The sequence below is a fragment of the Ursus maritimus genome, unplaced genomic scaffold (assembly GCF_017311325.1).
Source record: "Ursus maritimus isolate PB19 unplaced genomic scaffold, ASM1731132v1 scaffold_3, whole genome shotgun sequence".
Taxonomy (NCBI): domain Eukaryota; kingdom Metazoa; phylum Chordata; class Mammalia; order Carnivora; family Ursidae; genus Ursus; species Ursus maritimus.
In genome coordinates, this window is record NW_024425563.1 from 94,363,010 (window position 1) to 94,378,797 (window position 15,788).

The 15,788-nt window shown below is 63.8% G+C and overlaps 1 pseudogene; it reads right to left on the minus strand.

Moving 5' to 3' along the window:
- LOC121105914 overlaps nucleotides 1-12,380 on the minus strand; it is a 12,777-nt pseudogene extending 397 nt beyond the window's left edge.
- Nucleotides 12,381-15,788: the final 3,408 nt, after the last annotated feature.

Sequence of the window (15,788 nt, forward strand, 5' to 3'; positions counted from 1 at the left end):
GATATAGAGGGGATGGGAGAGAGGCCCGCCTCACCCAGACACACCCACAGGTAGGGTCAGAGGGACCAGGCCCCAGGGTGTGCCGGCCAGAAGGCCCTGCTCCCCAGCGTGGGGAGGGTGGGCCAGCTACCACCCACCCCATGGCTGCATCCCAAGCAGGGCCCCAGGTGCAGAGCCCGCACAGTGACACTTCACTGGTCTGGAGAGAACGACCCGCTTGACTGTGGCCATCTGCAACGTCCCGAGGGCCAGGCCCGCCATACTCACCCTGGCTGGGATAATCGCCAGGGGCCGGGGCCGAGGGGGCTGCAGAGGGGCGAAGCAGGGGCCCAGAGGCACCAATCATCTCCATGGCACGCTGGGCATGAGCACGTGTGCGAGGCTCACGGTGCGGCAGCGCTTCAGCACCGGCCCATCGGGCTCCTCCTTGACGTGCACGTCGGGCTTCACGGGCACCGGCTTCCAGCTGCACGTGGGGTCGGATGGTGATCTCCTCGTGTCGGAGCTGGGTGGAGCAGGCGGGCTGCTCACCAGCTGTCCTGCAGCCTCTCCCTGCCCGGGCCACGGGGTGGCTGTGGAGTTCGGCCCACGGAGGAGCAGGGTGGGGGGATGGCGGGTGCTTCTCCCAGCCGTCCCGGGGCTGCCTGCCGACTGCAGACGCCGGGCGACAGGAAGACACTTCTTGAATGTAAATGAGGATCCCCAGCATGTACTGATCCACCTCCAGCCCCTCCAGCAACGCCGTCTTGCTGTTGAAAACCGAGGGGCCGGCTCGGAGGCCTGTCACCTCTTGTGCACTGTCACTGTGCCCGAGGCCACCCTAGGGAGGTGACCCCTCACGGCACGGGGACTGGGTGTGAGCGCCCGCGGTGGCGTCTCTGCCCACGCAGCGTCCCCATCTGTGCTGGGGCCCCGGAACCTGACTTGGGTTTCTGGTGCTGTGTGTCGCATGGGAAATAGCCTGACAGCCTGACAAGGGCCACCCTGGGCCGCCATGAGGACCGTCTTGGGGATACTCACTTGCACAGGGGCACCTCCAGGTCCGCTCACAGTGAGCTGTAGGTAGGACTCCAGGTCAAAGCACTGTGGGGAGGAGAGGTGGTTTCTCACATGGGGGCCAGGGCGACCTGCCCGCACCAGCGATCGAGCCATGTGCTTCTGGGACGATCTGCTCACGTGGTGAGAAGCCACGTGTGCCAGGCTTTCCCTGGGGCACCCCTTCTCAGACGGACACTAGGGACAGCCCACCGGTCCTCATGGGGACTGGGATGCCCGCAGCGACTCAAAGCTTGGGCCTCTGTGCTGGTGAAGAATCCCCTCCAGACCACGGTGCCTCAGAAGACGACGCGGGGCCCCAAGTATCACCACGTAAGACCAAAACTGCTCACCCGTGGGTCGCGCTCCTGGATGGCAGGACGCACCTGCAGCCTTGTCGCTTTGAGATGAGACCCGAGGATGAAGGGCAGTGGCTACTGTCCTCAGAGACAGGAAGGATGGGGAGGTTGGCCACCGGCCTGCTGGCTGCCTGTCCCCACCTGCCAGCAGAGGGCGACGGAAAACAGCCGTCAGAGTCCTGTAGGCTCGCGGGGACCACCCACCTGGATGTGGCGGCAGTCGGACCACGGGCGGGGAGCTGGATCCTGCGGAAGGTGATGGGGCACTTGAGGGACACCTTGATGGCCGTCTGCTCACCGTCCTCGCCGTTGGGCCCAGGCGTGCCGGGGGATGGTGCCGCTGCTAAGTTGCGCTTTACTGGTGTCGACGGGGAGAGGACTGGACTGAGAGGCCCTGCTGGCGCCACAGCTCCAAGGGACCGCGTGGGGTTGACCGCTGCCCCCGCCCCACCTGGGGCCCCCGTTGCAGGGACCCAGCCTTGTTGGGCGGAGGGCGTTCCGGGTGGTGGCCGGGGCCACTCACTCTTGGTGATGCAGTGCTCGGCGGGCAGGAGAGCGCTTCTTGAGGAGACCCTGCAGCACCGGCGAGACGGATGGCCGATTGCCTGACTGCAGCACGAAGAGGTGGGACTGCGGCGGGAGGACGGTCAGGGGCGCGCCGGGGAGCCTTCCTGCTCTGGGAGCCCCCGGCGCCGCGGGCCGGCCCAGCCCACCCGGGGAGCCTTGCCAGCCGTCGCCTGGGAGAACACCGGCACCCGAGACCCCCTGCCCGTGCCCGGCCTACAGCATCCCTGTGATCCCCCAGGGCCGGCGCGGGCGGGAGCCTCTCGCTGAGCCCGGCTGCCTCTCTTCGCCCCGCTCTGTCTGGAGCCCGGTAACTCCAGCAAGGCTTTGGGGACAGCCAGCCTGCAGGACTCCCGAGCCTCCCGTGGGAAGACCGGCTCAGAGGCCTTCTCGCACGGGACCAGCACGAGCGCCCCGTCGAGGTGGCGCCTCGCCAGAAAGCAGGGAGGCCGCTCGAAACTGGGGCCAGGAGAACAGACGGGCCTGGAAAGGGGCGGGCTCCCGCGGCCCCGGCGGGGTAGCCTGGCCCTGCGGGCCTCCGCAGCAGCAGGCTGTGACCGTGATCTGGATGGTGTTGCGGCCGGCTGGCCGATGCTTCAGGTACAGGGGCTTGTGGGCGTCTTGTTGTCGCCCGCGCTCGATGGTCAGCGGAGTGGCGTTGCGCTGACCTGCACCGAGGCCGGCCAGTTGGTGTTCATCTGCGGTCCTCGTGGTGGTAAGCGAACTGCAGCTCAGGTCGGGCCTGCACGGCGGGCGGGCGCTGAAACGGGCCGGCGCGGGGCAGGGCCACCGCGGGGTGGGGGCCCGCTCACCTCAGCATCAGGGTCTTGTAGACGGAGTCGCGGAGCTGGAAGGCATGGTTGCTCACGGCCAGGTTGTGCTGCAGGCGGAAGGGCTCCAGGACCACCCGTCACGCACAGGGAAGGTCAGCGCAGCAGCTCGTCACAGGGGCCACTGCCTGGGAGGCGGGCCACGCTGGTGTGAGCCGACCGCCTGCACCCGGCAACTGGCATGGAGGACGCTGGGCTGCACGGCCGCCCCACCCCACTGCAGGGATGTGGTCATGGAGCACGGCCCCTCCTCCCCGCCTCGGGGCCAGGGTGTGGGCGGCCTCTCTCCTGGGGCCTGGCCGGCCATCACCTCCAACGGAATAGGGTCTTGGTGACCTGCCTTCCGTCCCGCCTCAGTCACCTGGCCCAGGGTCCCCTCAATTATGACTAGAAGAACATGCCCCGACCGAGAAGGGTGCGCTGGTGCTTTCAGAAGGGGTGGGAGGCTGAGGAGGGTGTGAACGGACCACCTGCCATCATCCCAGGGCCTGAGCTAGGTTTCTAGGACCTAGCTTCTGCTGTGGCAGTCCCCCAGAGCAAGGTGTTCTTAACCAGGAGTGGGCTTCAGGGGACTCATAAACCCCCTAAAATCATACACAAGTTTTGTGTGCACATGTATCTTTCTAGAGAGAAGATCCAACCTTGAAAGATACACCAAGAATCTATGAGTAGAAGGTAAGGTGTGGACTCCCCAACCCCCAGTTCCCTGCAGGACTCTGGGGTCCTGGGACCCCAGCAACACATCCTGAGGCAGGCGACACTCACTGGGGGTGAGCGGGTGCAAGGCTCACGCTGGGCTTGAGGTCAGGCAGGAAGGAGACTTGACCTCCTGGCTGGTGGACATGTAGGGAACGCTGCTGCCGGGGTCATGGGCGTGGGGCTCCCGGCAGTGGGGAGCTGGGGTAGCCAGGGATGGAGACGGGTGGGCTGTGGGGTCGAGCAAACAGTCAAGGTGGAGATGGTGGGGGGTGGAGTTTGTTCTTGGAGCACCCGCCAGGAACAGTCAGGACAGAATCGGGCAGGGGGCAGCCCGGAAGGGTCTGGCTGGCCACCCACACTTCCTCCTGCTCGGGCGCCCTCTCTTCATGTGCCCACCCGTGAGCGCCTCCCGTCCGTCTGCCCGTACCCCACTCAGGCCAGGTGGCTGTAGCTGACGCTCCCCCGTTGAAACTGGCGCCCTGACCGTTGAACTGCTCTGCAGGCTGCAGGAGAAAACTGCGTGCGCCCAGGGCCCCCACCTGCCCCCACCAGGCCCCTGCACTTGACCCAAGGAGGGGCTGGGGGCGAGGCTGCGCCCACGCACACATGGGAACTGGCCTCTAGTCTCTTCTTTGGATGCTTCTACATTTTGCAAATATATCGACGGGAGCATGCAGTATTTTCATAATTTACAAAATTACTAGTCCAGGAAAAGAGTGACACCCCCTCCTTCCCGCCGTTAGAAAGGGTTGCGGAAAGCCTGACAGAGGCTGAAAAAACACCTCCTCCTCCCGCCATGCTCCCGATGGGCCTGTCCCCAACAAGCAAAGGGAATGTGGTCACTCTGCCCTAAGGACATCGAGTGGCTTGGGCACCTGGCCCCTCACCCTGCCTGCTCCCTACAGTGAATATCCAAGCAGATACTTAAATCTCACAAAGGGTCTTTTCAGAACCGGATCCCGTACTGCTCAGGATCTCTGGGGCTCCGGGCTGACTGGCCACCCTCCGTGCATCCGGGCCCACTCCCTAGTCAGCCGGTCGGGCCTCTGTCCGCAGGGGCCAGCACGCGGCCCAGTGGGCCGGAGGGGCCACCCTACCTTGTAGTGCAGTCCCGCAGGGCAGAGGCGGGCAGGGACTGGCCCATGCCCTGCTGCAGGGGCAGCGGTGCCCGGGGTAGGAGGAGGGGCGGGAGGCTGCCCGGCGCCAGGCGTACTGGGTGGTGCTAGGCCCACTGGCTTCCTGGCAGGTACTGCTGCCCCGGATAAACCTGAGCGAGACAGGAGGCATCGTGCCAGGGAAGCGGTGTCAGGAAGCCAGCTCCGAGGGAGGATGCGGCGCCCACCCCGTCAGGCCTGGCTGGTTCTCTTGCACGGATGTCCGAGCTTGCCGCGGCTCTGGGTGCAGCTCGGAGCCAGGGAGGCCCAAACACTCACCTCGCGGAGTAGGCTCTCTTGACCCCCTGTCGGGCAGTGGCTGGGCCTGGGGAGGCCCAGATACCCGTGCTGGGGCAGGCGCTGTCCCGTACAGGGGTGCCATGCCCGTGGCCCGGGTGGGGTTCATGCCCATGGGGCTCATGCCAGAGGGGCCCAGCAGCCCTCCCACGCCGGCAGGGTTCATGCTGCTGGGGACGTTGGGCCCCGGGGACCTCCGTGCTGCAGGAACTGGCTGTAAAAGCCTGCCCAGCCCCATCTGGGGAGAGAAGACAGGAGCCATTCAGGCCACCCTCTACTCTGTGGGTGCCACCCAGGGACACCCCCTCGGTGCCTCGCCCCTTCCCCCACCTCCTCTCACTATCGCCGGTCCCCGACCCGACCCGGCGCTGCCCAACTGGTCCCCTGCCTTCCAGACCAGCACACGTGGGCGCCACGGGAGGAAGCGGCCGGACCTCGCCCGCTACTGGCTCAGCTCCTGGCTCTGCTTCTCCTGGAGGGCGGCCACGGTGGCCTGGCGGTGGCCGTGGCGGTGGCCGCAGCAGCCACCGCGGCCGCCGCTGCCGCCTGAGTGAAATCGGTGGAGGGTGTGTGCGGCATGTGAGGCAGACCCAGGCCGGGCCCCCTGGGCCGCCCGCGCAACCTGCGGGAGAGCACAGGGCTGGGCTTGGAAGTGCTCGCCTGCCTGGCACCCGAGGGCGCGCGCTTCTGGGCCCCTGCTCGCTCTACACGCCCGTGGGAGCCCACGGGAGGCACAGAGATCGACATTCAATAGACTGGTCTGCACAGGCCTAGGTGCCTGAGAAGCCAGAAGCATTGCCCCTGGAAGGCTCCCAGCACCCTGCCGGGAGGGTCCGCTACCCAGTAGTGAAGCCAGGGCCCCGGGGGCCCAGCGCCATACACCCCTTGCTGCACGAAGCCCTTGCTGGCGGCACCCTCACCAAATGCCTGCTGCCCGAGGCACTGCGGGAATTCAGGGCAGAGCCGCGCCGGCATGCCGGGCATCACGAGCTCCGGGGGGCTCCTGCAGGGCCATGGGGTTCCCAAAACCTGAGGAAGCAAGAACCACCAGTGAGCACCATCCAAACAACTCACTTCGCAGTCACTCCAAGGAGAGGCCTGGCGGGGGGCAGAAGTGAGGAGGAGAGGAAGAGAGCTGGGGTGGGTGGGGGTGGGGGAGTGTGTAGGCCAGAAGACTCCATTTCTCTCTGAGGTCCAGGGGCTGGCGCTCTCAGGGGTGGGCCCAGATGTGGGCTACCTGGCTCTGGGCCAGCGTTGCCACGCCCCGACGCGTGACCACCGACAGCGATCCCGCAGGCTGAGTGGCGCTCTGTCGCCAAGGCACCGCCTCGTAAGCAAATGGACCATCACTGCAAGCAGAGAGGTGGGGGAGAGCCCGGTCAGGAGACCCCTGCCGGAAAGGCTGAGTACTAGGAGGTCCCGTTCTGGCACCCCGCCCGTACCCTCGCAGCCTGAGGAGGGAGGGCGGCGGGAGCCCACTCACCCCGTGTGGCGTGGGGGGCAGGGGGCTCAGGGTGCATGGGGTTCATTGGCTGGAGCAGCCCTAGGCCAGGTCTGTGGGTGGCAGGAAGTGGCCCTCACAGCTGTTGACGTGGGACTCAGCTGCTCTGGCTGCCGGGACAGGAGGGAGCACATCAGTGGAGAAGCAGCTGGGGCTGTCAGCAGGCCCCCCGTGCTCTGTGCTGACTAATGGTGGGCAGGGCGACACCATCTGAGGGCCACCTCGCCTCGTGCTGCCCCGCCCTGCCAACCTCTGCCCTCCTCACCCCCAAACCCCAGCCTGGAAGCCAGCATTAACCCTTTCTGGCCAAGCCCCTGGAACGGCTCTGGGAGCAGGCTTTCTGAACCCAAATACCTTCCACACTCTGCCTCCCACACGAAGGCCCAGATATCTGTAAAGTTAGGGAGCACCCAGGACTGGATGCCAGAATCCCCAAAAGCCGGGTGGAGGCCAAGGCCAGAGCCAGCAGAGGAGGACAGAGGAGGAGCAGCCGGGGCACCGTCTGCTCAAGTTCCGAGGCTTGCCCACTGCAGGGTGGGCACTGGTAACCAGGGTGAGCAAGCTCAGGGGAGGGCAGGGAGGGCTGCCTACTCCAGCAAGTCCCCAGGCTGTTCTGGGGCCAAGGGGGCCACCTGGGACTGATGTGGGCACAGGGCCAGGGAGGCAGACCTGACCCCACACCGGAGTTCCCAAAGGGGAGGGATGCACACACGGAGCCACGGACAGAGGCCGGCAGATGCCCGTGCACATGGCAAGGGCCAATGGGAACACAGCAGCAGGACTGGCGTGCTTGCGGGACCGTGTGTCCATGCTGGGGACTTCTCCTACCCGTGAGGCTCGCTCTCATTCTGTCTCAGAAAAACAAGCGAGGGAGGGCCAGGCCACTCACATCCTCCAACACCCCCAAAAGCAGCCAAAACCCTTGCTGGCACCGCTGGGGCCACCTTCCACACCTGCTTCTGCCTGGCCTAACCGCGGATGCACGCTGGCGATGGTTCTCAGGGGTGCCCTGGGGGTCCCGGATGGAACTGCACTGCCCTCCGGGACAAGGTTCTGTCCTGGAGCACCACTGCCTTTTGGGGCTGTGAGGCCTGCACACACAGACACGTCACCTGGGCCATCTAACCTCTGGTGGTTCAGTCCCGCCAACTTAGCACTCATGGCGCGTCCTCGGGCCCAGGAGCGAAAGTCCTAGCATCCACCCAATCCCTAGACTCACAATTCCTGAGTCTAAGCGCCTCAAGATGGTATCTGTCCTCTGGAAACACAGTCCTGTGGGCGGGGATGGAGTCCCTCAGCGGGATCCAGAGCAGGAAGGGGTATGGTAGGGACCGCGTATCCAGCCTCCCACCACAGGGCACTGAGATAAGGGGGTCCTGGAGCTGCAGCCTTTCTGGGGCTCAGGCTGGGGCTGAGCAGGAGGGGGGAGGACAGCCAGTCGGGCTTGCCCACCTCACAGCTGGCTCTGCTTCCTTCCTCCCCCAGACCAGGTCCCTCAGGGAAACAGAGGCCAGAAAAAGCAGGTGTCAGAACCGGGCCCCTGGAATCTGGGCAGAGGCAGGCGTGGGAGCCAGGACCATGTGGCCAGGCAAGGAAGGCTGGTGTCCCCAGTCCCTACTGTCCAACTCCAGGATGGGGACGGTGGGGGTACGGATGGAGGACTCCATAAAAACCATCTAATCTTCACATCTTGTACAGAAATTAACAAACGTGCCACAGATTCAAATGTACAGCACAAAGCTATGCACCCTTTGGAAACACCTGGGAGCTAATCTTGGGATCTAGAGCCAAGAGCCCTTACACAATCAAAGCGCCTCCTTCAAAGGGAAAACTGAGAACTTCTCTGCGGAAGGCCTGGAGAGCGGGATGAAGCTACAGACCGGAGCTGCTCCGAGCCACCATCCCTGACAAAGGACTAGTATCTGAGATATATAAAGAACTCTCAAAACTCAAAAGAAAACAAAACAAAACAAAACTTCCAGAAACTGGGCGAAGATAGACATTCTGACGGTCCTGAGGACGCAAGTCAGCCCATGGAGAAGGGTCCACCATCCCGGCCACCAGGCAAGGAGGAGTAAACACACAGCCTCGCCACATCCCCCGGGCTGCTCCGACGGTGGCACCTCAAATGCCGGCGAGGGAACCTGGATCTCGTCCCCACTGCGGCTGGGAAGGGCGAGGAGCACCGCTCTGGCGCGGGCGGCTTCTTGTAAAAGCGAGCACGCAGCTACCAACGACACCCAGCGCGGCACTCTAAACATCCGTCTCCGAGAAATGTAAACGTCCGTTCACAGCAGAATCTCACGTGTGTGTCTCCAGCAGCCTCCCGGGCACGGCCCAAGGCCGGCCGCCCACACCGAGGACTGAACTGACCAGGGGCACCCGCCACCTGGGGACACGAGGAGGAGGCAGCAGCCTGCAGGGATCTGGGGGACATGCTGCGTGAAAGCAGTCCCCAGAGGTTCCACACGGTAGCATTCCCTTTATGTAACACTCCTGGAATGACGACCAGAAATGGAGAGCAGACGTGGCTGCCAGGTGGGAGGGAGGAGCGAGTGTGAACAGAAGCTGGGGAAGGCAGTATCTGTATCTTGACTGTCACCACGTGGCCTCCTGCTGGGACGTGCCCTATGGTTTTGTAAGATGTCACCACTAGGAAAGCTGGGTGAAGGACACGAGGGGTATTGCTTCCAGCGCACGTGAATCTATAATTCCTCAAATAAGTTCAGCGCAAAAACCACCACCGCCTGCCCCGCTCTCTCCACGGACATGCCCGAGCCACTTCCCTACCCCAAGCTGGTTGGCTTGGCCAGGCCTGCTCTGGGCTCAGATGCGAAGTCGGAGCCCCGGGCTGGGGTGCTCCATTCAGAGTCCCTCTTCCCCAGCTCGGGCTCTGGGACATCAGACTCACCAGGAGGGCTGGAGCCAGAAGACCTGCACTTCTAACGAGTTTGTGGGTGAGGACACTGCTGATACAGGCACCCCACTTTGAGAGCTGGGGATGGGTGGGGCAGGGCCCCTGTGGAGGCTACTGGTCTGGGGCTCGGTGCAGACTCCTACATCACATGGGTCGGGGAATTCCACTAAGACTTCTTTGCTGTGGACGAGACCACAGATGTTTCCAGTTCCCTGAGCAGACTCCTGCATGGCTGTATGGGTGTGTATGGGTGTGTGTGTATGTGTGAAACTTCCTGTCAAACTAAGTCTGGTCTCCTGCCTGAGAAGACCCACACTCTCCAAGCTGGGTACTCCCATGACCCTCTGCTTCCAACGAGAGGAGAGGAAGCTCTGAGTGCAGACCCTCCTACCACTTCCTGGCCTGGAAGGCAGAGCTGGGAAAAAGCCCGGTTGTGTGTGTCCTGTGTGTGCTGTGCAAGGAGGCTGACAGGCGCCTCTGGGGCTTTTGCCCATTAGAGGCTCTCCTGTACACAGCTCCAGCAGGAAGCCAGGAGCCCTCGGCAGAACCGCCTGGCATGCGGTTAGCCTAGAAGGCCCCACAGCTTTCTGTGGGTCAGGTCACATCTTCCTCCAAATAAAGAGCTACAGAAAACTCACTACTCAGACCCCCTTCAGGGGCTCAGAGCAGCTGCACCCAGCTCTCCTGCGGCCAACCAAAGGCAGACGTTAATGTGGGTCACCTCTCTTCACCTCCACTCTGTCCCTGCCTGGTCACCCAGGAGCAGCACACCCCATGACAAGCCACCTGACCTCAGGAGGACAGGCCTACTCCACGGTCCCAGAGCAGGGACTCCAGCAGCAGGGAGCCCGTGGTTCCAGGAAAGTCTCCAACCAGAGGGACACCAGAGTTCACTGGGCTCAAGAGGTAGAAATGCTGGTTCCAGGGAGGGAGGATGACAAGGCGGGGACTCACATGCTCAGGTGGCTGGAAGTGCCTCGCTCTCCATGTGAGGCCACAACACCGGCCAGCATAAGTGCTAGCGCTCATCTAAAACCCCCAGCAATGAGCATTCACCCATGGCCCAGACACGGACACTTCAGATAACAGCTAAAGCGTTTCACTGCTTTGAGCCTCAGTTACAACATGTATAATGGGTGCCAGCGGTGGCCACCCTGGGACTGAGGAAAGGGGAGGACACATGCCCGCCTTTATGCTCTCAGTCCTGACGCCTGCAGTGGAGACAGCTACCAGTAGACACTTCACGGGAGGCCTGGCTGCCTGGCCTTCCTTATGTTCCTTCTCCTCCCCGACTTTTTACTCCCAGCCTTAACCCTGGCACGACAAGTCCTCCAGGAGATACCACGGGTGAGGCTAAGACCCCTCCTGGATCCCGTTACCCTCTCAAGCCTCTTCGCTGAGACCCTCTGGCTCTAGCACATCAGGATTGGTGGGTGAGTCTGGTTCACCCTGCATCCAGCACCGTCTTACAGATCAAGTCACATGTTCTGTGTATGTCCCTGTGAAATTTCTCAGATAACACAAACGACTTACGGACGGGGCCACGGATGTTCTGCAACTATCAGGAAGAGAGCAGGGCAGGGGTGGAAGCAGGATGGGGTGGGGGAGCAGGGCAGGAGGGAAGCAAGTGGGGGGAGTGAGGGGCAGGGGAGAGAGAGCAAGTGGGGGAGTGAGGGGGCGCAGGGCAGTGGGAGAGGGACCAGGGCAGGGAGGGAGCAGGTCGTGAGGGGAGAAGGGAGGACGGCTGGGAGCAGCTCAGAGGGAGAAGAGGAGGATGAAGGGAGTAGGTCGGGAGACGGGGACCCTCCGCCTGAGCGTCGGCACGACCGGTTGGGAAAAGGTGCCCCCACGACCACGGCCGGAGGCTGAAAGGTCAGCCAGCGTCGCCGCCCCGGGCAGACCCGCGCGGGTCCCACATCGCCGCAGCCGGTGGGCGCGCACGGCCTGAGCTAGCCGGAAGGCGAGCCTACCGGCCAGAGCGCACCGTGGAGGCGAGCGGAGCCAGGTGGGGCGAGGGCCCTGGGTCACCCTCCCCGCTCAGGAGGTCGCCGGGCGCGCACACCCCTCGCTCGGCCGGCTTCCGGCCGGCTCTCAACAAAGGCTCAGGTGAGGGTCTCTCTGTGCGCGCGGGCCGGTGGGCCCAAGAGCACAAGCGCACGCGGCAGGTGAGACAGGTGGGCGGGGCCGCCTCAAACCGGCCCGAGCCCGGCGGAGGCACTGCAGCGCCGGGCCCCGGGCGCCGCACCTGCCCGAGGCGCGCACCTGCCACCTGCCGCCCCCGCCGCCCGCACCTGCCAGGCCCGCTCACTCTGCCTGGCCCGGCCCGGCCCCTCGCCGCCGCGGCCCCGGCCCCGCGCCGCTCCATGCGCTCAGCCCGCCCTCCGCGCCGCCCGCCGCCCCGGGGCCGCTGCCACCGCCGCCCGCGCCATCGCGCCGCCGCCCGCTCCGAGGGCACAATGGAGCCGCCGCGCCGCTCATGCATATGCATGACGCCGCGCGCCGGCCCCGCCCCCAGGCCAGAGCAGTGGAGCCCCGAGCCGGAGTCGTGCTCGCTCCGGGTGGCCGCGGGCCTGCGCGGACCGGGGCGGCAGACCGGGCCGGGCCGGGGGCGGGCGGGCAGCGCGGGCGGCAGGGGACCACGACCGGCGCCCTCTGCCCCCTCCACACCTTTCCGTGCGCGCCTCGGGCAGGTGCGGCGCCCGGGGCCCGGCGCTGCAGTGCCTCCGCCGGGCTCGGGCCGGTTTGGAGGCGGCCCCGCCGCCCACCTGTCTCACCTGCCGCGTGCGCGTTGTGCTCTTGGGCCCACCGGCCCCGCGCGCACAGAGAGACCCTCACCTGAGCCTTTGTTGGAGCCGGCCGGAAGCCGGCCGAGCGCCCGAGGGGTGTGCGCGGCCCCGGCGACCTCCTGAGCGGGGAGGGTGACCCAGGGCCCTCGCCCCACCTGGCTCCGCCGCCTCCACGGTGCGCTCTGGCCGGTAGGCTCGCCTTCCGGGCTAGCTCAGGGCCGTGCGCGCCCACCGGCATGGCGATGTGGGACCCGCGCGGGTCTGCCCCGGGGGCGGCGACGCTGGCTGACCTTTCAGCCTCCGGCCGTGGTTTCCGTGGGGGCACCCCTTTCCCAACCGGTCGTGCTGACGCTCAGGCGGGAGGGTCCCCTGCTCCCCCGACCTACTCCCTTCATCCTCCTCTTTCTCCCTCTGAGCTGCTCCCAGCCGTCCTCCCTTCTCCCCCTCACGACCTGCTCCCTCCCTGCCCTGGTCCCCTCTCCCACTGCCCTGCGCCCCCTCACTCCCCCCCACTTGCTCTCTCCCTGCCCTGCTCCCCCTCACTCCCCCCCCCACTTGCTTCCCTCCTGCCCTGCTCCCCACCCCATCCTGCTTCCACCCCTGCCCTGCTCTCTTCCTGATAGTTGCAGAACATCCGTGGCCCCGTCCGTAAGTCGTTTGTGTTATCTGAGAAGATTTCACAGGGACATACACAGAACATGTGACTTGATCTGTAAGACGGTGCTGGATGCAGGGTGAACCCAGACTCACCCACCGAATCCTGATGTGCTAGAGCCAGAGGGTCTCAGTCGAAGAGGCTTGAGAGGGGTAACGGGATCCAGGAGGGGTCTTAGCCTCACCCCGTGGGTACTGGCCCTGAGGACTTGTCGTGCCCAGGGGCCGGTTAAGGCTGGGAGTAAAAGTCGGGGAGGAGAAGGAACATAAGGAAGGCCAGGCAGCCAGGCCTCCCCGTGAAGTGTCTACTGGTAGCTGTCTCCACTGCAGGCGTCAGGACTGAGAGCATAAAGGCGGGCATGTGTCCTCCCCTTTCCTCAGTCCCAGGGTGGCCACCGCGTACCCATTATACATGTTGTAAACTGAGGCTCAAAGCAGTGAAACGCTTTAGCTGTTATCTGAAGTGTCCCGTGTCTGGGCCATGGGTGAATGCTCATTGCTGGGGGTTTTAGATGAGCGCTAGCACTTATGCTGGCCGGTGTTGTGGCCTCACATGGAGAGCGGCAGGACTTCCAGCCACCTGAGCATGTGAGTCCCCGCCTTGTGTCATCCTCCCTCCCTGGAACCAGCATTTCTACCTTCTTGGAGCCCAGTGAACTCTGGTGTCCCTCTGGTTGGAGACTTTCCCTGGAACCACGGGCTCCCTGCTGCTGGAGTCCCTGCTCTGGGACCGTGGAGTAGGCCTGTCCTCCTGAGGTCAGGTGGCTTGTCATGGGGTGTGCTGCTCCTGGGTGACCAGGCAGCAGGGACAGAGTGGAGGTGGAAGAGAGGTGACCCACATTAACGTCTGCCTTTGGTTGGCCGCAGGAGACTGGGTGCAGCTGCTCTGAGCCCCTGGGGAAGGGGGTCTGAGTAGTGAGTTTTCTGTAGCTCTTTATTTGGAGGAAGATGTGACCTGACCCACAGAAAGCTGTGGGGCCTTCTAGGCTAACCGCATGCCAGGCGGTTCTGCCGAGGGCTCCTGGCTTCCTGCTGGAGCTGTGTACAGGAGAGCCTCTAATGGGCAAAAGCCCCCAGAGGCCTGCTCAGGCCTCCTTGCACACGCACACACAGGCACACACAACCCGGGCTTTCCCAGCTCTGCCTTCCAGGCCAGGAAGTGGTAGGAGGGTCTGCACTCAGAGCTCTCCTCTCCCTTCGTTGGAAGCAGAGGGTCATGGGGTACCCAGCTTGGAGAGTGTGGGTCTTCTCAGGCAGGAGACCAGACTTAGTTTGACAGGAAGTTTCACACATACACACACACCCATACACACCCATACAGCCATGCGAGGAGTCTGCTCAGGGGAACTGGAAACATCTGTGGTCTCGTCCACAGCAAAGAAGTCTTGGGGGTGGAATTCCCCCGACCCATGTGATGTAGGAGTCTGCACCGAGCCCCAGACCAGTAGCCTCCACAGGGGCCCTGCCCCACCCATCCCCAGCTCTCAAAGTGGGGTGCCTGTATCAGCAGTGTCCTCACCCACAAACTCGTTAGAAGTGCAGGTCTTCTGGCTCCAGCCCTCCTGGTGAGTCTGATGTCCCAGAGCCCGAGCTGGGGAAGAGGGAGCTCTGAATGGAGCACCTCCAGCCCGGGGGCTCCGACCTTCGCATCTGAGCCCAGAGCAGGCCTGGCCAAGCCAACCAGCTTGGGGGTAGGGAAGGGTTGCCGTGGGCATGTCCGTGGAGAGAGCGGGCCGGCGGTGGTGGTTTTTGCGCTGAACTTTAATTTTGAGGGAATTATAGATTCACGTGCAGCTGGAAGCAATACCCCTCGTGTCCTTCACCCAGCTTTCCTAGTGGTGACATCTTACAAAACCATAGGGCACGTCCCAGCAGGAGGCTACGTGGTGACAGTCAAGATACAGATACTGCCTTCCCCAGCTTCTGTTCACACCTGTCTCCCTCCTCCCCACCTGGCAGCCACGCTCTGCTCTCCATTTCTGGGATTCTGTCATTCCAGGAGTGTTACATAAAGGGAATGCTACCGTGTGGAACCTCTGGGGACTGGCGTTTCCCACGCAGCATGGTCCCCCGAGATCCCTGCAGGCTGCTGCCTCCTCCTCGTGTCCCCAGGTGGCGGGTGCCCCTGGTCAGTTCAGTCCTCGGCTGTGGGGCGGCCGGCCTTGGGCCGTGCCCGGGGAGGCTGCTGGAGACATACGCACACAGAGATTCTGCTGTGAACGGACGTTTACATTTCTCGGAGACGGATGTTTAGGAGTGCCGTCGCTGGGTCGTTGGTAGCTGCGTGCTTCGTTTTACAAGAAGCCGCCGGACCGTTGTCCAGAGCGGCTGCTCCCCGTTCCGTTCCCAGCCGCAGTGGGGACGAGATCCAGGTTCCCCTCGCCGGCATTTGGAGGTGCCACTGTCGGAGCAGCCCGAGGGGGATGTGGCGAGGGCTGTGTGTGGCTTTACTCCGCCCTTGCCTGGTGGCCGGGATGGTGGACCCTTCTCCATGGGCTGACTTGCCGTCCTCAGGACCGTCGGTGAAATGTCTATCTTCCGCCCAGTTTCTGGGTGCGTTTGTTTTGTTTTGTTTTCTTTTGAGTTTTGAGAGTTCTTTATATATCCTAGATACTAGTCCTTTGTCAGGGATGGTGGCTCGCAGACGCAGCTCCCGGTCTGTAGCTTCATCCCGTCTCCGGGCCTTCCGCAGAGAAGTTCTCAGTTTTCCCTTTGAAGGAGTGCGCTTTGATTGTGTAAGGGCTCTTGGCTCTAGATCCCGAAGATTAGCTCCCAGGTGTTTCCAAAGGGTGCATAGCTTTGTGCTGTACATTTGAATCTGTGGCACGTTTCGAGTTAATTTCTGTACAAGATGTGAAGATTAGGATGGGTTTTTTGCGGGAGTCCTCCATCCGTACCCCCCACCCCCGTCCCCATCCTGGAGTTGGACAGTAGGGACTGGGGACACCAGCCTTCCCTTGCCTGGCCACATGGTCCTGGCTCCCACGCCTGC